Here is a 6,042-nt window from a genome sequence, read left to right on the forward strand (position 1 = left end):
CTCCTAAATTGAACAATTTCTCTCAGGTGAATCTCAACTTTCACTGATGAGAAGGGGTGTGTGAAGCATTAGTTGCAACCAATGATAAGCCACTTCTCTACAATCACTGTCAGAGCTGAATCCCATAAACCCCCACTTTACAAGCATATATGAACCAAGCAGGACATAGTGTGTACCATTTCTACAATACTGTGACACAGAAATGGAAGGTCAGCCTCGTGGAAGAGGGGTGAGGGTGCGGGGAGGAAGGGTTAGGGGACAGGGACAAAACAGGGGAAGAGGAAGAAGAGGCCAAGTACATAGGTGGATCCCTGATAAAATCAGGGCTACAATTGTGGATCATGTTGTCAATCACGGCCTCAACTGGAGACCATCTGAGCAAGCATGTTGTTTTTTTGTATAATGTGCATTTTCACCACTCGGATGTCGTCAGACAGTGGTTTGCAGCACATGATAGGATGCTGGTGGCATATCTCCCTCCCTACTCACCATTCCTAAATCCAATAGAGGAGTTCTCTTCCTGGAGATGGAAGGTATATGACCGGCATCCACATACCCAAATGGCCCTGCTAGCAGCCATGGATGCAGCATGTGATGACATCACAGCAGGGTCCTGCAGAGGGTGGATTCGCCACTCGAGGAGATACTTTCCTCGCTGCATTGCAAGAGATGATATTCGCTGTGATGTAGATGAAATTAAGTGGCCAGACAGAGGAATGTCTGGATGTGCATGAATGATTACAGTATGTTCAGTTCCAATATGTACTGCAATGTTGTGCACAGCTCTATCCAAAGGGAGTTTGTTTGTTGTAAATGAGTTTTGTTTTGTTTTCCCTTTTGCAAAATGCTGTGAACAAATTAGAATTGCAAAGAGCATATGCAGTAAAAATGTGAAACATTCATATTCAGTGTCTTGTACTCAGTTACCTCACTAAATACAGTAATGTGTAACTTTTACTGTATTTTTCAAATGGCTGTGCAAATAGTGTATATAGTGCTGTTTTGAGCATTTTCAGGTAGTCACCAAGATCTGACTTTTTTTGCACTGGAAAACATTGACAGAGTAAACTGTCATAATGAAAACATGACAAAGCCATTTGACTATCTTGTTCGTGAACAATGGTGTCAGGACTTTTCATCTTGATGACACTGACACTTTCATTGACATGAATGGATAACATGAAAATGTAAAAGATTGGATGACCAATAATTTTCTCCTATTAAATTCGGATAAGACAGAGATATTACTTATTGGACCAAAAGACAGTACACCGAATCTCATGGAATACAATTTGCAACTAGACGGATGTACTGTTACTTCCTCTACAGTCAAAAATCTGGGTGTTATATTAGATAGCAACTTGTCTTTTGAAAATCATATTTCCCATGTTACAAAAACAGCATTCTTCCATCTTAGAAACATTGCCAAGTTACGAAACATGATGCCTGTTTCTGATGCAGAAAAGCTAGTTCATGCATTCATGACCTCTAGACTGGACCATTGTAATGCACTGCTAGGTGGTTGTCCTGCATCTTCAATAAACAAGCTACATGTAGTCCAAAATGCAGCGGCTAGAGTCCTTACCAGGTCAAGAAAATATGATCATATTACGCCAATTTTACAGTCTCTGCACTGGCTACCTATTAAGTTCCGTATCAGTTACAAAATATTATTACTTGCCTATAAGGCCCTTAATGGGTTAGCTCCTGCGTACCTAACTAGTCTTCTACCACGCTACAATCCATCACGCTCCCTAAGGTCGCAAAACTCTGGACTTTTGGTAGTACCTAGGATAGCAAAGTCCACTAAAGGAGGTAGAGAAAAACTGTATTACAATTTAAAATAACTGTTTTCTATTTAAATATACTATAAAATGTTCTTTTGAATTTTTGAATTGTTTACTTCATTACTCCAGTCTTTACTCCAATATTTTTGGAAACCATGATAAACCACTATTAAAATTTTTGTAAATGGTAGATTTAAGATAGATAGATTGATAGATAGATAGATAGATAGATGATAGATCGATAGATATATAGGCAGACAGACAAACAAATAAATAATATAAAAATGTGTCACCTTAATATAAACGAAATATTTTAGAGATAATATATATAACATGTATTTAGGATGTTTTTATTTTTTGCTGTATAAATCAGGTCTTTACACATGAAAATATGTTCCTTTTATGTTTTAGAAAAGGGATCCCTCGCAAGGGGATCATCGTATTTGGGGACCCATAGCAACGGAATTGATCAAATTCTATATTTGAAAATGAATATAGAATTTATTTTATTTTATTAAAAAAAAATTCGGTTGGTCTTGCTCTTTTTTTGTGGCTGTGAGTCACTTTTATTCTTTACCATCATATGGAAATAAGAGAAAACAACACAAAAAGACATCACAATGTCATAAAATGCTCATGAGCACTCTCAGGTGTAAAGTTCTTTATCAATAACCCCAACAGCTCAATATCACTTTGCTTTAAATGGGAACTGCTCTCTGATAACTCCTCAGTTAGCCGTGAGTGTGGAAGAGCAGCTAAAGGAAATCTGAGCAGTAATACTAGCCATTTAGCATATGGCATTCTCAACATGTAAACATCGGCACAGGGCAGAGGCTGCAGTAAAACAGTCTCCTGGGATCAGGTCCCCAAAGACCCCGTTTTTAACACACACAGAGCACACACTCACACACATGCAGTAATGGAGGCTTCCTGATGTCCAGTCAGAGCCCTTTTAGCACAACGACAATCTGAGGTCATATCACTTTGTCCACACAGACCTTTCGCCCTCAAACACTTGCCCACCCACCCAGCATCTGAATCAGCTATGTTATTTCACTTCCCTCCCATATTGTCATATTTTAACTGATACTAGGTTTTACATATGCATTTAGATTTGTAATCAATATTTATATTACATTTTTTTAACTATTATTTATGTAGTATTATTATTATTAAGTCTGTAGTATTATTATTATTATTATTATTATTATTATCATTGTTGTTGTAGTTGTTGTTGTTATTATTAGTATTATTAAAACAATAAGGAGAATAATAAGAATAAGAATTTTTCATTTTTATATTCAAATATTCTGTTTAATTCGGGGTTTAATAAAAAAAACATTAATTCATGTAATTTTGGAATATATAGATATATTAATACAATTTGTACATTTTCAGGAAATACATTCATACACACACACACACACACACACACACACACACAATATATGTTGTTAGAACAAAATAATATAAATATAAATGTAATAAATAATATTAATGAATAATATTAATGTAATTCCTGAATACTTAAAAGATGAATAAATACAAATATATTACTTATATTTATACAGCATAAAACATATGTCTTCACATATGAATTATGAATATTATGTTAGAAAGAATACACAAATCATATTTTATGTGGGAAAGAATCATATAATACTTTAATATGTAACACAAATTATACATTTACTGCACTATACTTAATATTTAAGTATGTTTTGAATCTGTTAGGATGCTCATCTCTAGCTGACCATGCTATAAGTTTTAAAAATGCAAAAACCGCGTAAAAGTGCTGAAAGTAGGGTGTTAAAGGGGTTAGATGCCGGGAACACTAGAGCAGGGCTAGAGAGGCAGTAAAGGCTTGTTAGGGTACATTAGGCAGAGAGGGGATTATAAGGCTTCATAAATGTTTCAGACATACTCAGGGACGATGTCCTGTGGCGGCTCTCCGTGGGAGAGATCTGTGGCTTTGCCAAGCAGTCGCTGTCTCCATAGAGTAGAGAGAGAGTGAGAGAGTGTGTGTGAGCGTTTCTGTGTTAAAAGAAAGCACATTCTTATTTCACCTTTGTCATGTATGCATGGGTTTAATGGGGCAATAAAATGTAGGCTGCCTATTCCATTAGCACTCAGGGTTCTGTGATTGTTTATGGTTTAAAGGCTGTTAGGCTGGTTAAAGTCTGATTTTATTCCTAATAAACTGGTAAAAATTCTACTTGTCAAGTTCTATCTCATCTGAAAAAAAATTCTACAAAGTCATCAAAACCAAATATATTACAGGAGTGTGAAGCTTTTCTCTCTTCCTCTTTTTAAACAGACAGAGCAGCCCTCGGCCAGCCGTCACGTCCCACTCCAGCCAGTGTTTGTGAGTGTGTATTTATCTTTGCAGTTACTCCTCCTGACCTCTGAGTACCTTTGGGAGCTGGAAGGGGTCACTGCCAATTGTCCTATTCACAAAAAAGAGGGCAGAACATTGCTTTTGAGAGAAAGACTGTCACAGATTCTTCAATCATCCCACTCATTAAACAGATTAATAGACTATCCTGGGAAAGACAAGGTCATCATCATCATTTATACATACAGAGAAAACAGAAACAGCTTTATTGGTAAAGTGTGCTCACGCACTCACACAAGGAATTTCATTTGATCTAAACGTAAATGTTTTACATGTTGTAAATAAAACAGATTATTGGAGAGCAAGAAAATATGATTTCAGTATTCTACTTAAAAATGTTATGTTTAATTTAGTATGTTGCTTGACATTTCTTTGTAATTAATTGTAAAATTTACTAGTAATTTCTGGGTGAAAATTGTTTTTACACCAATTTTTTTCAACATACAGATTATAGAAAAAATACTTTTTTTTTTAATAAAGAGTAAAAAGAAAGAAAAGACATTCAATAAAGTGACATTCGCTGTTCATTGTCAAAGGCTGAAATTCACGAGTACAAAAACACTACAACTTTGGCATAATCTTTTAATATAATTATTAAAAATAACCCATTTCATTTAAAAAATATTGATATTATTTTTTTTTTTTAAATGTGTGGTCTAACTACCTGTAGGAAGTCATTTTGTTGGCATGTGACAAGGAATCCATACAGGAAATGTCACATTAAAAAAAAAAAATTATATAGAAGTATGTATTTTGACAAGTCAAGGTTAGTTCAGATAGAATGGAGCAGCCCCAAGAAACAAAGTTGTTTGTGTGTATATGAGACTGTATTATCCTATGTGGTTTATGAATCATTTACTGATTTCAAAAACATTTACTGATTTCCTGAGCACATTATACACACGTACATACATACACATGTGCACACTGTATTCTGAGGAGTGTTAGTGTTATACTGTAACGGAAGAGGTCTGACGCAACAGGTTAGTATAAATCAAATAGGTTTATTGGGTCACAGTGAGTACTGGGGTAGGGTTCAGAGGACGTGATGGTGAGGGAATCGTTCGAAGGATATGATGAGCGGGGTAATCCGGGTCTTTGGCTGTACAAGAGCTGGAATGCAGGCACGAGGAGCACACACCTCAGCGATCCGGGAACTAGGAGGAACAGGAGACACTAGGAGGAACACAGGAGGTAAGTAATGCAGGAAGTATTGGTAAATGGAAGCAGTAGCAAAGTCATTGAGTCCTCTACGTGTATACGAGACCGGACAGTGAGGGTGTCTGAGGTGTGCTTTTATGCAGGCAGGTAATGAGGTGCTTGATTGGTGACAGGTGCTCAGAACTCAGGTGAGAGGGATCGTTGTGATTGAACGAGGTATTCCAGCGGACCACCACGGCGCCGGTACCGCAGAATTTCCTTCACCTGGTAGACGGATCCTTCATCCAGGATCAAGGGAAGAGGGGGTTCCTCCGTCTGGCCAGGCTCTGTGGGGAGAGAGACAGGGTCATGGTGGGGTTTCAGCAGTGATACGTGAAATGTGGGATGAATTCTGTACTGTGAGGGGAGTTGGAGTTTGTAGGTGATCGGGTTGACTTGTTCCAGGATGGTGAAAGGGCCAACGAATCTGGGACTGAGCTTTTTACAGGGCAGGCGCAGTCTGATGTCCCGAGTTGACAGCCATACCTTCTGACCTGGCTGATAGGTAGGTGTTTCAGCTCTTCGAAGGTCCGCGGTTGTCTTCTGCCTGGGCACTGCCCATTGGAGATGGTGGTGAGCAGCGTCCCAGACCCTCTCGCTTTCCCAGAACCAGTAATCCACCACCGGAACATCAGAAGGTTCCCCAGACCAGGGGAACAG

This window comes from Sinocyclocheilus grahami, unplaced genomic scaffold, assembly GCF_001515645.1.
Source record: "Sinocyclocheilus grahami isolate Dianchi unplaced genomic scaffold, SAMN03320097.WGS_v1.1 scaffold122.1, whole genome shotgun sequence".
Taxonomy (NCBI): domain Eukaryota; kingdom Metazoa; phylum Chordata; class Actinopteri; order Cypriniformes; family Cyprinidae; genus Sinocyclocheilus; species Sinocyclocheilus grahami.